Consider the following 21,726-nt stretch of genomic DNA (forward strand, 5'->3'; position numbering starts at 1 on the left):
CACTAGAGTAGCACATAGATAGTAGTGATACAAACTCATATGAATCTCAATCATGTAAAGCGGCTCATGAGATCATTGTATTGAAGTACATGGAAGAGAGATGAACCACATAGCTACCGGTACAGCCCCGAGCCTCGATGGAGAACTACTCCCTCCTCATGGGAGCAGCAGCGGTGATGAAGATGGCGGTGGAGATGGCAGCGGTGGCGATGGAGATGGCAGCGGTGTCGATGGAGAAGCCTTCGGGGGCACTTCCCGCTCCGGCGGGGTGCCGGAACGAGTTCTGTCCCCGAATTGGAGTTTCGCGATGGCGGCGGCGCCACGGTAACTTTACGGAGTTTCGTCAATTGGTGTCGAGGTTTTAGGTCACGACGACTTAAATAGGCGAAGAGTCGGAGTCGGAGGGGCACGGGCTGCCCGGACCATAGGGGCGCGCCCCCCTTAGGCCGCGCCGCCCACGGGTGTGGGGCCCCCACGGCACCCCTCGACCTTTCTTCGGTGCTGCTGGAAGCTTCGCGTATTTCTAAGACTTTCGGCGTTGATTTCGTCCGATTCGAGAATATTTCGTTACTAGGATTTACTGAAACCAAAAACAGCGAGAAAACGAGAGCTGGCACTTCGGCATCTTGTTAATAGGTTAGTTCCGAGAAAATGCACGAATATGACATAAAGTGTGCATAAAACATGTAGATAACATCAATAATGTGGCATGGAACACAAGAAATTATCGATACGTTGGAGACGTATCAGCATCCCCAAGCTTAGTTACTGCTCGTCCCGAGCGAGGTAAAACGATAACAAAGATAATTTACGGAGTGACATGCCATCATAAACTTGATCATACTATTTGTACAAGCATATGTAGTGAATGCGGCGATCAAAACAATGTGTATGACATGAGTAAACAAGTGAATCATAAAGCAAAGACTTTTCATGAATAGCACTTCAAGACAAGCATCAATAAGTCTTGCATAAGAGTTAACTCATAAAGCAATAATTCAAAGTAAAGGTATTGAAGCAACACAAAAGAAGATTAAGTTTCAGCGGTTGCTTTCAACTTGTAACATGTATATCTCATGGATAATTGTCAATGCAAAGCAATATAACAAATGCAATATGCAAATATGTAAGAATCAATGCACAGTTCACACAAGTGTTTGCTTCTTGAGGTGGAGAGAAATAGGTGAAGCTGACTCAACAATAAAAGTAAAAGAATGGTCCTTCAAAGAGGAAAAGCATCGATTGCTATATTTGTGCTAGAGCTTTGATTTTGAAAACATAAAGAGAGCATAAAAATAAAGTTTTGAGAGGTGTATGTTGTTGTCAACGAATGGTAGCGGGTACTCTAACCCCCTTGCCGGACAAACCTTCAAAGAGCGGCTCCCATTTTATTTTATTTTTGGATGGCACTCCTTCCAACCTTTCTTTCACAAACCATGGCTAACCGAATCCTCGGGTGCACTGCTAACAATCTCATACCATGAAGGAGTACCTTTTTATTTTAGTTTTATTATGATGACACTCCTCCCAACCTTTGCTTACACAAGCCATGGCTAGCCAGAATCCTTCGGGTGCCGTCCAACAATCACATACCATGGAGGAGTGTCTATTTTTAGTTTGTTAATTTGGGACTAGGAATCCCATTGCCAGCTCTTTTTGCAAAATTATTGGATAAGCGGATGAAGCCACTAGTCCATTGGTGAAAGTTGCCCAACAAGATTGAAAGATAAACACCACATACTTCCTCATGAGCTATAAAACATTGACACAAATAAGAGGTAATAAATTTTGAATTGTTTAAAGGTAGCACTCAAGCAATTTACTTTGGAATGGCGGGAAATACCATGTAGTAGGTAGGTATGGTGGACACAAATGGCATAGTGGTTGGCTCAAGTATTTGGATGCATGAGAAGTATTCCCTCTCGATACAAGGTTTAGGCTAGCAAGGTTGTTTGAGGCAAACACAAGGATGAACTAGTACAGCAAAACTCACATAAAAGACATATTACAAGCATTATAAGACTCTACATCGTCTTCCTTGTTGTTCAAACACCATACTAGAAATTATCTAGACCTTAGAGAAACCAATTATGCAAACCAAATTTTAGCATGCTCTATGTATTTCTTCACTAATGGGTGCAAAGTATATGATGCAAGAGCTTAAACATGAGCACAACAATTGCCAAGTATCACATTACCCAAGACATTATAGCAATTACTACATGTATCATTTTCCAATTCCAACCATATAACAATTTAACGAAGAGGAAACTTCGCCATGAATATTATGAGCTAAGAACACATGTGTTCATACGAACCAGCGGAGCGTGTCTCTCTCCCACACAAGCATGATGTAATCCAATTTATTCAAACACAAACAAAAATAGAAACAAACAAACAGACGCTCCAAGAAAAAGCACATAAGATGTGATGGAATAAAAATATAGTTTCGGGGGAGGAACCGATAATGTTGTCGATGAAGAAGGGGATGCCTTGGGCATCCCCAAGCTTAGACAGCTTGAGTCTTCTTGATATATGCAGGGGTGAACCACCGGGTGCATCCCCAAGCTTAGAGCTTTCACTCTCCTTGATCATAGTATATCATCCTCCTCTCTTGACCCTTGAAAACTTCCTCCACACCAAACTCGAAACAACTCATTAGAGGGTTAGTGGACAATAAAAATTAACATGTTCAGAGGTGACACAATCATTCTTAACACTTCTGGACATTGCATAAAGCTACTGGACATCAATGGATCAAAGAAATTCATCCAACATAGCAAAAGAGGCAATGCGAAATAAAAGGCAGAATCTGTCAAAACAGAACAGTCCGTAAAGATGGATTTTATTAGGCCACCAGACCTGCTCAAACGAAAATGCTCAAATTGAATGAAAGTTGCGTACATATCTGAGGATCATGCTCGTAAATTGGCATAATTTTCTGAGCTTCCTGCAGGGCAGTGGGCTCAGATTCGTGACAGCAAAGAAATCTGGAACTGCGCAGTAATCCAAATCTAGTACTTACTTTTCTATCAACGACTTAACTTGGCACAACAAAACTCAAAACTAAGATAAGGAGAGGTTGCTACAGTAGTAAACAACTTCCAAGACACAAATATAAAACAAAGTACTGTAGCAAAATAACACATGGGTTATCTCCCAAGAAGTTCTTTCTTTTTAGCCATTAAGATGGGCTCGGCAGTTTTAATGATGCACTCGCAAGAAATAGTATTTGAAGCAAAAGAGAGCATCAAGAGGCAAATTCAAAACACATTTAAGTCTAACATGCTTCCTATGCATAGGAATCTTGTAAATAAACAAGTTCATGAAGAGCAAAGTAACAAGCATAGGAAGATAAAACAAGTGTAGCATCAAAAATTTCAGCACATAGAGAGGCATTTTAGTAACATGAAAATTTCTACAACCATATTTTCCTCTCTCATAATAACTTTCAGTAGCAACATGAGCAAACTCAACAATATAACTATCACATAAAGCATTCTTATCATGAGTCTCATGCATAAAATTATTACTCTCCACATAAGCATAATCAATTTTATTAGTTGTAGTGGGAGCAAATTCAACAAAGTAGCTATCATTATTATTCTCATCAAGTGTAGGAGGCATAGTATAATCACAACAAAATTTACTCTCAGCAGTAAGTGGCATCAAAAGACCACTATCATTATAATCATCAGAAATAGGAGGCAAAGTATCATCAAAGAAAATTTTCTCCTCAATGCTTGGGGGACTAAAAATATCATGAAAACCAGACTTCCCCAAGCTTAGAACTTTCTATATCATTGTCAACAATGGTGTTCAAAGCGTTCATACTAATATTACTACCAGCATGCAAAGAAGATTTCATAGGTTTTTTAATTTTCGCATCAAACAATCCATGTTTTAAATCAGGAAATAGAATAAGAAGCTCACTCTTGTACATTATGCCAAACTAGTGTAAACAAGAAACAACAAGATGCAATTGCGGGATCTAAAGGAAATAGCTTTGAGCACACACACAACGGCGCCGAGAAAAATACTTTACACGAGACCGTAGTATGAGTGCCTTTTACCTTTCCTCCCCGGCAACGGCGCCGAGAAAAGTGCTTGATGTCTACGTTGGAGCTCCTATTCTTGTAGACGGTGTTGGGCCTCCAAGTGCAGAGGTTTGTAGAACGGCAGCAAGTTTCCCTTAAGTGGATACCCAAGGTTTATCGAACTCGGGGAGGAAGAGGTCAAAGATATCCCTCTCATGCAACCACTGCAACCACAAAGCAAGAAGTCTCTTGTGTCCCCAACACACCAAATAGGTGCACTAGTTCGGCGAAGAGATAGTGAAATACAGGTGGTATAAATAAGTATGAGCGGTAGCAACGGTGCCGAGAAAAGTGCTTGGCGTGTAGTTGATGGTGGTGGTATTGCAGCAGTAGTAACGCGATAAAACGATAAACAAGCGGTAGTAACGCGGTAGTAGTAAACAAGCAGTAGTAACTCAGCGGTATTTAGGAACAAGGCCTAGGGATTACACTTTCACTAGTGGACACTCTCAACATTGATCACATAACAGAATAGATAAATGCATACTCTACACTTTTGTTGGATGATGAACACATTGCGTAGGATTACACGAACCCTCAATGCCGGAGTTAACAAGCTCCACAATAATGCTCATGTTTAAGTAACCTTTAGTGTAAGATAGATCAACGCTACTAAACCAAGTACTAGCATAGCATGCACACTTGTCACCTTCATGCATATGTAGGAGGAATAGATCACATCAATATTATCATAGCAATAGTTAACTCCATAATCTACAAGAGATCATGATCATAGCATAAACCAAGTACTAACACGGTGCACGCACTGTCACCTTTGCACACATGCAGGAGGAATAAACTACTTTAATAACACATCACTAGAGTAGCACATAGATAAATTGTGATACAAACTCATATGAATCTCAGTATGAGATCATTGTATTGAAGTACATGGAAGAGAGATGAACCACATAGCTACCGGTACAGCCCCGAGCCTCGATGGAGAACTACTCCCTCCTCATGGGAGCAGCGGCGGTGATGAAGATGGCGGTGGAGATGGCAGCGGTGGCGATGGAGATGGCAGCGGTGTCGATGGAGAAGCCTTCCGGGGGCACTTCCCCGCTCCGGCGGGGTGCCGGAACAGAGTTCTGTCCCCCGGGTGGAGTTTCGCGATGGCGGCGGCGCCACGGTAACTTTTGCGGGTTTCGTCAATTGGTGTCGAGGTTTTAGGTCACGACGACTTAAATAGGCGAAGAGTCGGAGTCGGAGGGGGCCGGGCTGCCCGGACCATAGGGGCGCGCCCCCCCTTGGGCCGCGCCGCCCACGGGTGTGGGGCCCCCACAGCACCCCTGCGACCTTTCTTCGGTGCTGCGGAAGCTTCGCGTATTTCTAAGACTTTCGGCGTTGATTTCGTCCGATTCCGAGAATATTTCGTTACTAGGATTTACGAAACCAAAAACAGCGAGAAAACGAGAGCTGGCACTTCGGCATCTTGTTAATAGGTTAGTTCCAGAAAATGCACGAATATGACATAAAGTGTGCATAAAACATGTAGATAACATCAATAATGTGGCATGGAACACAAGAAATTATGGATACGTTGGAGACGTATCACGCATCTAACGGTCGAGGTTCATCGTCTTCTCCGACGAGAACCCGACGTGCTGGCGGCGAACCTAGGGGGTTGGCGAGCTCACCGTGGCTCCAGCTAGGGTAGGCAATGTGCGTGATGACGTTGTCGACGACGGCGAAGCTCCTGGTACCGGCGGCTCCTCCTGGAACGGCTCCAATCGACGGCGGCGACCTCCGGGTACTGGCGGCTCCGATCTCCAAATTGGAGCAGCTCCGGCGACAATCGAGTTAGTGGTGGGGTGGTGGAGAGGCAGTGAAGGGTGGTGAGTGCGGTGGTGTGCTTGGATTGCTCAGGGGAGTGCTCTATTTATAGAGGCGCGAGGGTGCTGCGGGGCAGTGAAGAAGTCGACCATGGCGTGGCGGTTCTGGCGAGCTAGCGAGCTAGGCAAGGGCGCGGCGCTGTTCTGCGGTTCCTGGCGAAGCGTTTGGCGGCGACAGCGCGGTCGGGCGGTGACTGGTTTGGTCGCGTTGCTTCCGTGTCGAGCGCGTCTGCGGCGGGTTAGGGTTTCCTTCTCCGGCGACGGCGGGCACGGGTTGGCTTGGCGAGCGTGTCTGGCGCGTCCGCGGTGGCACGGTGGTGCTCAACATGCTCGCAGGGGGTCCAGGGCTTGCGTGAGTGCGTGGGACGGCGCGTGTCCAGAGCTTGCCACGTGCGACGCGAGCGGCATCCAGGGGCGACCAGTGCACGCGATCTCCGGTGACTCTATGGCGGCTACGGCGAGCTGGTGAGTGCTAGGCGGGCTAGAGAGGCTTGGTGGCGATGCTGGACACCAGGGCCAGGTTGGGGAAGGAAGGAGGAGAGAGGGAGCTCGTCGGGTTGGCGACATGGCCGGCATGGCCATGTCCTAGCCTTGCTCCTCCTCTCCTTAGGTTTACTATGCTTCCTTGATGGTTAGAGAGAACCAGGGGACCAGTAGGGAGCAAATGTTGTGGTTAGGGTTAGGTTAGATCACTATTACAAATAGTGTCAAATAGTTACATAGATGCTTTTTGTGAATTTTGTTTAAATTTGATTCAATTCAAATGGTTGCAAGTTTTGAATTGTGAGTATTTCATTGAGTTAGAAATGACCAGAGGTGATGGAGTGTGGTGGTGGATTTGTTAAATTCAAAGTTTTGCAAATTTGGCTAAGTGTGAGATTGTTGCACTTAATAAAAAGTTGCAACTTTGGATGAGCATAGCTAATGATCAAGAAAGAATTTGGCATGGCGATCTTTACAAAAAGTGTTCACCTTGACGTTGTATTGGATGAGGTGCAAAGAGTTAGCAAGGTTTAGTTTGAAAATTTTGAATTACAGAGGCTCAAAGTGGTGATCAGACTATAATTGGCAGATTTGGCCATTATCATATGTGAGCCAATTTTGCAGTTGAAATTCATTTGATTTGTGAAACTTTGATTCCCAAAGTTGTAATAAGTGTTTAGTAACATTATTCAACTAATGGTGAAGACCAAATAGGTCTAGGGTAAAAATTTATAAAAATGCCATAGGGCATATGTGAGGGTTTTAGGGTTTTTCTTTTATTTGATTTTCTTCCTCTTTTTGATTTATTTGTTTGGTGATCTTCTCATGATCACATTAGGGTTTTAGGGTTTAGCTTATACACATAATAACAATCATCATGGCATATCAAACAAATGCACAAGTCCTATGCATGGCACTATATGCAATTTGAAAAGTTTTTGTTGGTTTGAAATTTTGCTCTCTCGAATTCTCTAACTTTCTTTTTATTGAAATTTGGGATGTTACAAACCCTTCCCCCTTACAAAAGATCTCGTCCCGAGATCGAAAAAGAAAGTTAGGTACTAAAGAGATCTGGGTACTCCTTCTTCATGAAGTCTTCGCGTTCCCAGGTGGCTTCATCCTCGGTATGATTGCTCCTCTGTATCTTCAGAAACTTGATGCTCCGGGTGCGGGTGGTTCGGTAAGCTTCCTCCAGGATGCGAATCGGCACTTCGCGGTAAGTCAGGTCCTTGTTGATATCCACCGATCGATGATCAATGTTCTTGAACACTTCGGTCTTCTCAGGGACTTCAAGGCACTTCCGGAGAAGTGAGATATGAAACACATCGTGTACAGCCGACATTTCTTCAGGCAACTCCAGTTGATAAGATACTTCACCTCGGCGACTCAGAACTTTGAAGGGTCCGACATATCGGGGTGCGAGCTTTCCTTTCAGCTGGAATCTCTGCATTCCTTTCAAGGGGGATACCTTGAGATAGACGAAGTCTCCGATCTCGAAGGTCATCTCCCGATGTCTCTTGTCGGCGTAGCTCTTCTGTCTGGATTGCGCAGTCTTAAGGTACTCGCGAATCTTGTGCACTTTCTCTTCGGCTTCCCGAAGAACATCTGGGCCAAAAACTTGGCTTTCTCCGACTTCTGACCAGTTCAGGGGGGGTACGGCATTTCCTTCCGTACAAGGCTTCAAAGGGGGCCATCTGCAGGCTAGCTTGGTAGCTGTTGTTGTAAGAGAATTCTGCATAAGGTAAGCAGTCTTCCCACTTGGATCCATATTCCAAAACACATGCTCTCAGCATGTCCTCCAATATCTGGTTGACTCTCTCAGTCTGTCCGTCGGTCTGAGGGTGATAGGCGGTGCTGAAATTCAGACGGGTTCCTAGTCCCTCATGCACTTTCTGCCAGAATCTTGAGGTGAACTGTGATCCTCTATCTGACACTATCGATTTCGGGGTTCTGTGCAGGGCGACTATTCTGGAGATGTACAATTCAGCTAACTTTGGGCCTTGGTAGGTGGTCTTGACGGCGATGAAATGGGCGACTTTGGTCAATCTAACGACAACTACCCATATTGAATCATTGCCTTTGCTGGATTTGGGCAGTCCGGTGATAAAGTCCATTCCTACGGAGTCCCATTTCCATTCTGGGATCTGCAGGGGTTGCAACAGTCCTGCGGGTCGTTGATGTTCCGCCTTGACTCTCTGATAGATGTCACACTTGGCGATGTAGCTTCCGATCTCTCTCTTCATTCCATGCCACCAAAATTGCTCCTTCAGGTCTTGATACATCTTGGTACCTCCGGGATGGATTGAATAAAGGGTGTCATGGGCTTCTTGCAGGATGACTTGCTTCAAGTCTGAGTCCGCTGGTACGCAGAGACGTTCTTTGTACCAAAGAACTCCGGCTTCATCTACGGTGAATCCGGGGGCTTTTCCTGCGGCTATCTGTTTCTTGATTCCGTCGATGCTAGCGTTGTCCTTCTGGGCTTCCTTGATCTGGCTAACCAAGGTGGGTTGCAGTTCTATGCTGGCTAGGAATCCTTCACTAACAAGTTCAAGTATGAACTGTTCAAACTCCTGGTACAAGCTGGGCTGCTCGGTTGCGAGCATGGAGTTCAACTGACACGGCAGTCGACTCAAAGCATCCGCTACCACATTGGCCTTGCTGGGGTGGTAGTGAATCTCCATGTCGTAATCCTTGATCAATTCGATCCAACGGCGTTGTCTCATGTTCAGCTCCTTCTGGGTAAAGATGTATTTCAGGCTCTTATGATCGGAGTAGATCTCGCATCGATTACCCATGAGGTAATGACGCCAAACTTTCAAAGCTAGGACCATGGCTGCAAGCTCGAGGTCATGGGTTGGGTAGTTCTGTTCATGTTGTTTTAGTTGTCTTGAAAGGTAGGATACAACTTTGCCTTCTTGCATAAGTACACATCCCAGACCAACCTTGGAGGCGTCACAATATACGTCAAAGGGCTTGGTGATATCTGGCATGATCAGGATTGGGGCTATTGTCAGTCTACTCTTGAGCTGTTGAAAGCTCTCTTCGCATTTGTCGGTCCACTCGAACTTCTTGTCCTTCTTTAGCAGTTGGGTCATTGGTCGAGCGATGCTCGAAAAACCTTCTACAAATCTGCGGTAATATCCGGCTAATCCAAGAAAAGCGCGGACCTCGGTTTGGGTGGTTGGGGCTTGCCATTCCATAACGGTTTTGATCTTGGCGGGATCTACGGAAATGCCTCCTGCAGACAAGATATGTCCCAGGAATGCAACTTCTTCCAACCAAAACTCACACTTGCTGAACTTGGCATACAACTGGTGGTGCCTAAGGGTTTCTAGGACAGTCTCCAAATGCTATTCATGTTCCTCTTCGGACTTGGAGTATACTAGAATGTCATCGATGAAGACAACGACAAATTTGTCCAAAAAGTTCATGAAGATCTTATTCATGAGATTCATGAAATAAGCGGGGGCATTGGTTAATCCAAACGACATGACGTTGTACTCATACAACCCATATCTAGTGGTAAAGGCTGTTCTCGGAATGTCGGTGGCTCGGATTTTCAGCTGATGATATCCAGTTCTAAGGTCGATCTTGGAGAAAACCTTGGCTCCAGTTAGTTGATCAAACAAGTCTTCTATCTTGGGTAGGGGGTATTTGTTTTTGATGGTGACATCGTTAAGCTTACGATAGTCCGTACATAAACAATTTGCACCATCCTTCTTGTCCACAAACAAAACGGGTGATCTCCAGGGGGATGCACTAGGTCTAATCAGACCCTTGGCTAACATATCATCTATCTGTTTCTTCAGCTCCACAAGCTCGATTGCGTTCATGTTGTAGGCTCTCTGGGCTATGGGTCCAGTTCTGGGGATTAACTCAATGATGAACTCGATATCCCTATCCGGGGGCATACCGGGTAGATCATCCGGAAATACATCAGGGTAGCGACAAACGACCCTGATTTGATCCAGAGTTGGCTTGGATACACTTTGGTTGCAGGTGAATTTTCTGGGTAGTATTTCAGAGATATGTTCAACTACGATACCGGTGCTGCTAGTCATGGTTATGGCTTTCTTGGCACAGTCTATCAATCCATTGTGCTTGGACATCCAGTCCATTCCTAGTACGACTTCCAAACCTTTGGTTCCCAAAATGATTAGATTGGCATAGAAATCTACATCATGGATTTTGATGGGTATATTTTTGCAAAATTTTCTGGCTTTGGTGGTTGATCCGGGAATTTGAACTATCATAACATGCTTCAAACTGAGGGGTTGAATTTTACTTGTTGATGCAAAGTCTTCGGTGACAAAAGAATGAGATGCTCCGGAATCAAACAATACTCGGGAAGGGATGTGGTTGACAGAAAACATACCTAGTACAACATCTGGTGCTTCCTGGGCTTCTTCGGTGTTCATGTGGTAGAGGTGGCCGTTGCGGTTATTGGGGTTGTTGGGGGCGAACTTCTTGCCGGTTGAGACACGGCGTTGCTGCTGAGCAGGTGCAGCGGTGTTGCCGGCAAGCTTGGCGAGTCTCTTGGGACACTCGTTGGAGTAGTGCCCCACTACACCACACTCATAACAAATGATGGTGGCCTTGTCCTTGGTCGCAACGGGGATGGCGTTGCTTTCGGTTCTGGGAGCGGTGTTGGTGGTGTTGTTGTTGTTGTTGGGGGCTCGGGGCGGAGCGCGGTTGTAGTAGTAGTTGTTGTTGTTGTAGCCTCCTGGCTTGGAGTTTCCTCCACTCCGGTTCTGATAACCGGGGCACGAATTCTGCATCGGGGGTTTGTTGCTTCTCGGAGTGAAACCTCCGCTTGAGCTAGGGCGATACTTCTGGGTATGACTAGACCCACTCTGGTTCATCATGTGGCGCTTGCGGTTCTCATTGGCTTGGTTCAGCTTGCCCTCCATCTGGATGGCGGAGTCGACCAGGGCTTCAAGGTCGGCGAAGGGGATGTTGATGAGGACAGTCTGCATCTCATCGTGCAGTCCGTTCAAGAACCTCTCCTTCCTCTTCTCAACGGTGTCGGTCTCGTCGGGGGCGTACCTTGACAGTGTAAGAAACTTGTCGCGGTATTCTACCACCGTCAGGCGACCTTGTTTCAGCTCACGGAACTCATCCCTCATCTTTTTGATAAGACCCGGGGGTACATGGTACTTGCTGAACTTGAGCTTGAAATCCTCCCAAGTCATGAAATGACCTCCGTTCATGGCACGGGTGCTTGTCCACCAAGCGCGGGCTGGTCCGGCTAGATAGTGGGTTGCAAACAAGACCTTCTCGTTGGCTTCTACTCCGGCTACTTCCAAGTTGTTCTCCATAGTCTGGAGCCAGTCGTCAACGTCGAGGGGTTCCTCCGTCTTGCTAAACACCGGAGGGTTGGTGTTCTGGAAGTTCTTGAGCTTAGATCCGGGGTGGTCATGATTTCCAGGACCTTGATTGGCGATGTTCTGCAAGGCTGCGATATTGGCTTGGCGTTCAGCTCTTTCTGTCTCCCTGTCAGCGAGCAGGGTTTGCAGCAGTTGCATCATCGCGTCGTTGGTGCGATTGGGAGGTGCCATCTGAAGATTGAGAAGATCATGAGATAAGAGGGAACATTTCTATGGTTTATTTTGAGTAAGTTTGAAAACATTTGAAATTGATAAGATTTTCATGACAAGCATAACATTCATTCATTCATTCATCACATAGTACAAACTAACACACTCATACTACCATGGTTTTAAGAACCATTCTCATGCTACGATACAAGGGACGGAATACAACTCACACCTACATAAGTGAAACTAGTGCAACTACTCCTCGTCCTCGACGTCGATCGGGATGTAGTCGTCAGGTCCTGCCTCCAGGAACTCGTAGTCCTCCTCCTCAGTGAGCTCGTCCTCCTCAAAGTCGTCGTCGTAGCTCAGGAAGGCTCCTCCTCCCTGAAGGTCGATACCTCCGTCGTCATCCTCCAGCTCTCTAATCTGATCCTCCTGGGCCTTGACAGTGGCCTCAAGTGCTGCGATCTTGGCGCGAAGGCGCACAATCATAGCGTCCTTCTTGGCACGCTGCTGGCGAAGGCTCTTGCGGTCATTGTTGAGTAGCTTGATCGCCTCACCCTGCTCTATGATGTGAGCATGGGTCTGGTTCGCGTAAGCGCGAGTGGCGTCGAGGTCCTTCTGAGTCTGGTAGAGCATGAAGTCCAGATGCTCAGCGTGGTGCCTCAAGCTGCGGGTGCGGCTGCAGCTCCATGGGCACTCCCATGGCATCACGCCTCACGAGATGCGCGAAGCGTGAAGCGAGGATGGTGACCACGTTCTGTCCACAAAGGCGCGCAAGTGCCTCCTGAAGGCCACGCGCGAGTTCGTCGAGCCAGTTGCTCTCACGGAAGGAGAAGAGGATCCTCTCAGAAGTCGGAGGCTCCATCTTGCCCCTCAAGTCGGCGGTGATGATCCACTGCAACTCTCCTCCAGGAGTGTCGCCCACCTGAATCCCGTGGAACTCAGGGTGCGGGCGCTCGAGGAAGTCCGAAAGAGCATTGAGGTCGTGCTCGAAGATCAAGCTCCCTCCGTTCCCAAGCTGGTAAAACTTGGTGTTGATGGGTTCATTCGGCTCCATCTGAAAGAGAATTGGATGAGTAAGTTAGAGAGTGCAAAATGTGGCAAAATTTTAAGTAGATTCAAATAAGATAGGACATGATTCATCAATTTTTTTTGAAAAGTTTCAAAGATAAGAGTGTAGTAATCTTTCACAAATATTTTCTTCATTGGATTTCAAAGTTAAGTTTGTTTGCGGAACGTCCATTCTAACTAAGGTCTTCTAAGGTCAAACAATGGCTCTGATACCAACTTGTCAACACCCGGATTTTTAAGTCCGAATGCCTATTATGTCATACATCGCAATCCCAGGAATATTGTTGTTGCGAGGCATAATAGTTAAGTATCACAGTTATCATTCATTACAAACCATAATGTCTTACAAATTGGAATCACATGATCCATATTACACGAATAGTTGATCTATTGATCAACGAACAAACACAAGTTCATAGCGGAAGCGTAAGATACAAGGACTCTCTAGTCCACAGGCCAACGATTGACGTCGGAAGACTCCTAGTTGTCGTAGGCGTCCTGCTGGTCATCGCCTTGTTCCTCTTCATACTCTGGCCATTTGAATAGCCAGGGACAAAGCTGTGAGTACTTCAAGTACTCGCAAACTAGTACTAATGTAAGTGCTAGACATTTTCTAGTAAGGTTTGCTAAGCTCTAGTTTACTTGCATAAAGCCAATTTTAGTTCACAAGTATTTGAGTAAAAGCTTATTCAAGTGCTAACTAACTCAAGTGGGAACATTAGTGTCATTCCCACCATTCAAGTGGTGATTTCAATTCAATTCACCACAAGTCATTTCACCATCTCATTTCACATCATTTTCAAGAGTTTGACATTGGAAACTGTATGGCCTTTCCAACCGTCCGTAACCGTGGACGCGGCTATTCGAATAGATTTGCACTCTGCAGAGGTTGCACACTTGTGCCACAACATTTGATTTCATCCGTCGGGATTACCCCGAATCATCGTAACACAGTACGCGGATCATCAACCATAACCTTTCACTTACAAATCCTAGTATGAGCACCTCTCCCAATGAGCTTGGCCTCCCAGTGAAGACCAACTGTCAACCTGGGAACTGCACAGGGCTTGGCCATACAATTCACCTCAATTCACATCTTTTCTCAAGAACGGAGGCAGCCTCAAGCATAACCCCTATGAGGTGTGTTCAGAGGGAACCCATACTAAGATGCATAAACTTCCAGTTAAGCCCTACCCATAATCAGGTATTGTGGGGGTACTCAATATTGAAAAGGTATCGCATCGAAACCAATATCATTTTTATCAAAAATCACCATCTTCTCTTGTTCATTTTCACCTTCAAAAATCATTCAATGGAATGCTTCATCATTCCAAGGTTTCAAATTCAGTTCAGGTCACATTGTTCCCATCTAGAGTAGTCAAGTTTTATTCATTAGCACTAGCTCTAAATCATGAGGGGTGCTACCTTGCTTTGCTTAATGGAGACTAACTTTTCTACTCTAGTACACTTTTTAACTTTGACTAAAGTTAACTATAAGAATAACTTCTTGAGGAAACAAGTAAACACTTGTAAGGTATAAATTTGGGATAGGCTTATGTAGAAAAGATAAGATTATGGTGCCTTGCCCCAAAGGGGCTTTACACTTTGCAAGAATATTAGCTTGCCTTGGTAGTTCTCAAAATTCTCCTCCTCCTCCTCTTGGTAGCAACCTTCTTCTTCCGTGTACTCTCCGGTGCTAGCGTCTAAATTTAAATATGAGTATAATTACTCACTAATTCAATGGCTATTCCATACATCACATATAATCACACAAACTATTCTAAACACACAATTAATCTAATTTTGGGTGTATTGGTTGTGTGGCTTGAGGAGATTTTACTTCTTTTTATTTAATATGTAAATGATAGTTTCCATAGGGTTCTTGAGGAATAATTTCCTCTCATTGAAATCTTCTTAAGATTTAATTTCTCAACAATCATACATGAACTTATATTGACCTAAGTCAAACCTTCATGATCATCATTTGAGAAAATGATTTAAATGAGGTAGATCACCTCATATGAGTTGATAATACTACATATGATTTAAATCTCCAAGTAATTCATATAAGAGAGTTTGGCCAGGGGTCCAAACATCACATGAATTCATTTGAGACAAGGTTTAAATGAAGTATAATACTTCATATGATTTACTTAATAGTTTTGGACAATATCAACTACATAAACTAGCCATATTGTCCATTAATTAAACTAGGGCATGATCATGCAAAGTGACCACACCATTTTATTGTAGAAACAATTAGTGTAAGTCAAATGTGAGCTATTAGAGTTGGAATTAACTTAATATCTATTTTAGTTGATTTTTAATAATTATTTGAATAGGGAAAAGTCCCTGCCTTCTTATTTTTTTCAGATTAATTCTACAACTAATCTTGACATGGGACTAGTGGCGTTTTGTAGATCTTTTTACTAGCTTTCCAACAATATAAAATTCATTGAATTTGGTTAAGCCAATTTGAATCTATTGATTTTCAAAGTTTGGGCAGTATTGAATTTGATTTGGATTTGATTAAATAGAATTTGAATTAACAGGCCGGCGGGAAAACGAAACTGGGCCGATTCGAATTAAAACGGCCCACGCCAGCCCAACCACGGTCCACAGACGCGCTGCGTGCTGACAGCGTGGGGTCCACGCATCAGTGGCTCATAACTACCGAATCGGTATGTTTTAAACAGAGGCGTTGGATTAGAAGCGCATCTAACGGTCGAGGTTCATCGTCTTCTCCGACGAGAACCCGACGTGCTGGCGGCGAACCTAGGGGGTTGGCGAGCTCACCGTGGCTCCAGCTAGGGTAGGCAATGTGCGTGATGACGTTGTGGACGACGGCGAAGCTCCTGGTACCGGCGGCTCCTCCTGGAATGGCTCCAATCGACGGCGGCGACCTCCGGGTACTGGCGGCTCCGATTTCCAAATTGGAGCAGCTCCGGCGACAATCGAGTTAGTGGTGGGGTGGTGGAGAGGCAGTGAAGGGTGGTGAGTGCGGTGGTGTGCTTGGATTGCTCAGGGGAGTGCTCTATTTATAGAGGCGCGATGGTGCTGCGGGGCAGTGAAGAAGTCGACCATGGCGCGGCGGTTCTGGCGAGCTAGCGAGCTAGGAAAGGGCGCGACGCTGTTCTGCGGTTCCTGGCGAAGCGTTTGGCGGCGACAGCGCGGTCAGGCAGTGGCTGGTTTGGTCGCGTTGCTTCCGTGTCGAGCGCGTCTGCGGCGGGTCAGGGTTTCCTTCTCCGGCGACGGCGGGCACGGGTTGGCTGGCGAGTGTGTCTGGCGCGTCCGCGGTGGCACGGTGGTGCTCAACATGCTCGCAGGGGGTCCAGGGCTTGCGTGAGTGCGTGGGACGGCGCGTGTCCAGAGCTTGCCCACGTGCGACGCGAGCGGCATCCAGGGGCGACCAGTGCACGCGATCTCCGGCGACTCTACGGCGGCTACGGCGAGCTGGTGAGTGCTAGGCGGGGTAGAGAGGCTTGGTGGCGATGCTGGACACCAGGGCCAGGTTGGGGAAGGGAGGAGGAGAGAGGGAGGTCGTCGATTTGGCGACATGGCCGACATGGCCATGTCCTAGCCTTGCTCCTCCTCTCCCTAGGTTTACTATGCTTCCTTGATGGTTAGAGAGAACCAGGGGACCAGTAGGGAGCAAATGGTGTGGTTAGGGTTAGGTTAGATCACTATTACAAATAGTGTCAAATAGTTACATAGATGCTTTTTGTGAATTTTGTTTAAATTTGATTCAATTCAAATGGTTGCAAGTTTTGAATTGTGAGTATTTCATTGAGTTAGAAATGACCAGAGGTGATGGAGTGTGGTGGTGGAATTGTTAAATTCAAAGTTTTGCAAATTTGGCTGTGAGATTGTTGCACTTAATAAAAAGTTGCAACTTTGGATGAGCATAGCTAATGATCAAGAAAGAATTTGGCATGGTGATCTTTGCAAAAAGTGTTCACCTTGATGTTGTCTTGGATGAGGTGCAAAGAGTTAGCAAGGTTTAGTTTGAAAATTTTGAATTACAAAGGCTCAAAGTGGTGATCAGACTATAATTGGCAGATTTGGCCATTATCATATGTGAGCCAATTTTGTAGTTGAAATTCATTTGATTTGTGAAACTTTGATTCCCAAAGTTGTAATAAGTGTTTAGTAACATTATTCAACTAATGGTGAAGACCAAATAGGTCTAGGGTAAAAATTTATAAAAATGCCATAGGGCATATGTGAGGGTTTTAGGGTTTTCTTTTATTTGATTTTCTTCCTCTTTTTGATTTATTTGTTTGGTGATCTTCTCATGATCACATTAGGGTTTTAGGGTTTAGCTTATACACATAATAACAATCATCATGGCATATCAAACAAATGCACAAGTCCTATGCATGGCACTATATGCAATTTGAAAAGTTTTTGTTGGTTTGAAATTTTGCTCTCTGGAATTCTGTAACTTTCTTTTTATTGAAATTTGGGATGTTACAGTGCGTTACTTTTCCCATAAGAGAACTTATCCTTGATGCCTTACCGAGACACGTTTCTCGTCCACACTTCCTTGGTGTGGGGCTAGGTGTAAGATCCAAGCCAATCACTGCCTTCTCCGCGACCCCGCAGACCCACCCTTTTGTAAGTCTGTCCTCCCCTTTATCTATGGGTAGACCGACCCAAGCACTTGTTCTCCCCTATACCATTAAGGTAGACCGATCCGAACAACTCATGTGCCCTGTCCTATACACCATAGATAGACCGATCCGGACAACCTTTACAATCCTTCATAGACCAATAATAAGTTTGCCCTCCCCTGTATCTAATGGTAGACCGTGAAGGAGCACATGTCCCCACCTTTACCAAAGATAGACCGATCCAGGCAACCCTTATTACTAGTCCGTTGGCATGCGAGAGGGAAAAGATACAACTGACTTCCCCAGAGCCATTATAGATCTTATGGTTAACGCGATATGTACGGCGCTAGAATCACTGGACAACATTGGTACTTAATCCTAGATGAATAGTACCCGTGCAATGGAACCTCCACCAATCAACACATACCATGGTTCCATTGCCCACCACATAGTCATATTCATAATTGTAAAATAATATTTGATTTTCAATGCAAGAGTGATAAGTCTAGTACTTTGCATATAATTTGATAAAAATAATCAAATGACATGAGCAAGCGATGAACTTGCCTTTCTTGACTGCAAGATTATGCAGACAAAAGCTTCGATACGTGAGAAATCTAAATTCTGAAATACCATCATTGTCCGGTAAGGACAATGTTTAAAGAACTGGCAAAGATGCTATAATGCATAGTATGAGATGCAATCGTCCCGAGCGTAACCTAACCTCGATGATTTAGGTTTGATTGAATTGTAAAGATTTCTTTAGGATGTGTTTCACTTTTAGGATGGTTCTCAAACAAGGTTCTTATTAAGGTTTGGTTATAAGAATAGCATATACAAGTAATATAATGGATCATAACAATCATACTTACAAAGGAATGGTGATATGAATAGCATAAGTAAGTGCGATATTGCATCTTAACAAGCACACACATAAAGGACTTGTAGTTGAGGAATATGTAAAGAGCAGTTGTCAATTTTAAGTTATACAGGACATGGTTGATGATTACTTGTATTATACTTCAAAATAATAACTTTTGAAGAATATGTTGATTAATAAATAATGAGTATTTCAAAGAAGAATTAGGGCTTCTAAGGTTTGATTGACATTTGTACTTCAAAAGAATAACTTTTGAAGAACATGTTAAAGAAGAATAGGAACTACTAAACATAGGAGTTATGGCTTTCTAAGATTTACTATTGGATTCATCTAGTTCATTATTAGGGACTAATTAGGTCCTTAAGTTGGATGGATCTATATACAACAAGTATGGGTAGATTTGTTACTAAGGTTGATCATAGGTATTATATCAAGGAATGACGGTCAAGGTGTTGCTGTAAGTTAGGGTTTACTATGGCTTCACATTTGCTTCACTAAGTAATCATTAATGGTTTCTAAGCTAAGTGGTTTATTACTTTCTAAGTAGGGTTTAGTGGAATAGGAGCATGTGATGTGAATTGCTATTCAAGGTTGGTATTAGGGTTCATCATTATGGTTCTACTAGGGTTTGATGGTTGAGGTTGGTTCTAATGGTGTGATACTAAGTATGATAATTAGTGGTGCTAATATATTAACAAGCTAGGGTTTGCTCCTAAGTGACACTAGTGGATCATATAGGTTTTAATTAAAAATAAAGACATGAAATGATAATCTTATGTGAATTGGTTGTATCCTAATGGATCATGAGCATGCATATATTTGTTTCTTAGCAAGGTGCTATAAGTAATGTGAGGTTTATATGATCATATGGGCTAAACCCCTAGGGTTTTAGGGTTGCAACTATTTAGGATGAACACATAAAATAATGGGATCCAGGTCTTTCTTAAATTAAAACTAGGGTTTCTAAATTGTGATACAACTCCTAAAATGTTAATTGGAAATATAGTTGTGGTCACTAATTACTTTGCAACAAAAATAATTATGGTATTAGCACTTTATTTATTTTTAAGGGATTTAATAATTAAGAGAAACACTACTTAGGGTTTAATCTAGAAATCAGGGTTTCCTAATTATTGTTAGGTTTTAAAATAATAACTTGCTAATTAAAAATGTTTTAGTCCATAATATTTAAGTTACCAAATTAATATTGGATTTTAATATTTTCTTGATTTATTATTATTTAAGAAAATATAAAATAGTAATTTGCAAATTAAGGTTTATGAATTACCATTAATATTTAAGTGAATGCAATTATGATAAAGAAAACTAATCTTAATATTTTATTTAGTTACTGAATAGCTAATATTTAATGTTTAAACTTCACTAATTATTGAATTCAAATTAGAGTTAAAACAAATGAAATGGTATAATTAATAAAGGTAAAAATAAGTGAATTTTTATTTTGACACACATTTTTATTTTATATTTTATTTGAATAGAGTTTATTTTTGTGAGCATTTTGATATATTATTTATATTTTTCTGAGCAACAATGAATTTTATTTATTTTGGCTAAGTTTCAGTAATTACTGGTTTTTAAAGAAAACAGGAAATACTAAACTTACCGGTTCGGGTTACACTCTTAGACGCTGACAGGTGGGACCTGTGTCCAGGTCACCTGCCTCGTTGGCAATGGACCGAGTCAACACGACGAACGGGTTCCTGTCCACGTCACCCTGCCGGCGGCTCAACGGCGGCGACCAGATGAGGGCGGCACCGTCGATTTAGGGCCTCCCAGGACGAGCTACTGGGTTCGTTCGAGCCAGAAGACGATTCTAAAGCTAATGATGGTCGTGCCCCCACGGATTAGCCACTAGAACAACGACGGTGAGCTCTACTGCGGCGGATCAACTCCGGCGACTGATCAATCGGACCCAGAGATGGCTCCCTACGATCGATGCTAGAGATTAATAGGAGGCTCCAGAGATTCGCAAGCTCACCAGGGTGCTGATAGAGTGCTCGATGGCGACGATTGGTGACGGTGGTGAGTCCTATTTTGCGGATTCCGGCGAGCCACCGTGGAAGGGAACGAGTCGAATCGCTCGATTGAGAGCTCCTCTGCTTAATTCCTTCCGCCAGGAGGGTCCACGGCATAGGGCGCATCCAATGAGCTACTCCACGGACTCCGGGGTGCCCCCAGTCGTCGAATTCGTGCTCGACCCCGGCGAGGTGCTGCGGATGATTGTGGCCGTCTAGGTAGGTTAGAGAGGGAATGGTGAGGCGGCGAGGCACTAGGGTTTCAGTGCGGAGCTTCTGGAGTATTTATAGACCACGACGGGGTCTAGTTCGTTATCTCGCCGGCGGCAGTGGCCGGGATACCTCGACGATGACGGAGGTGTATTGGGCGTGAATCTTGGCGCCAAAGGATAGACTCGGATGCGAGTCGAGTTGGGCGAAGCTCTGAGTGTCTCTGCGGCGTCCAGCTTCATCCCTATCGCCAACGGTGAAGTGGCCAGGGTGTCCCTGTGCGCTGTCGTCGTTGAAGCAGATGACGAGGCTTCTTTTCTTCCTCGATGAATCGGTACGGTGATTTGGGTCGTTTTCTTTGTTGGGCTGGGCTGGTTCTGGGCTTGGTCGACGTGGTGGTGATGGGCTGCGGCGGCTGCTGGCTTGGCCTGGCAAGGTAAGCTCTCTCCTTTTCTATTTTCTATTTTCTATTTTTGTTTGTCATTTGAATTCAAATTGAATTCTATTTTGTTTTTGCAGGTTCTAAATCATTTGAATTTCAATACAACTTGATACTATTGCTTACTGCCTAGTGTTGATGTTTACATAAATATTTGTTTGATGATTAAATTGATATTTTGTGAAATCCTTCTAAATTAAAATAGATAGAGTTTAAGTGTTTATCTCCATTATTCTTATTTTAGGAATCACATTTAGTTAAGTGATCTTGAACTTTGGTAGCATGGGCATGATGAACATAATATTGGATTTTGCTAGAGTGCTTAACCACATTGGTTATTCATATCTATTTAATTATGGCTAAAATTTTAAAATAAGTGGTAATGAGGATGGATTGGTTTAAGATTTTATGTGTTTGGTTGTTTCTAAAGACTTAGGAATTTAGCTTATGTTTATAATAAAGTTACTACTATGGTTTTCTTCATACATGGATTTGTGACTCCTAATCAAATCATTTGATGCTCAT

This window comes from Lolium rigidum, chromosome 2 (assembly GCF_022539505.1).
Source record: "Lolium rigidum isolate FL_2022 chromosome 2, APGP_CSIRO_Lrig_0.1, whole genome shotgun sequence".
NCBI classification, from domain to species: domain Eukaryota; kingdom Viridiplantae; phylum Streptophyta; class Magnoliopsida; order Poales; family Poaceae; genus Lolium; species Lolium rigidum.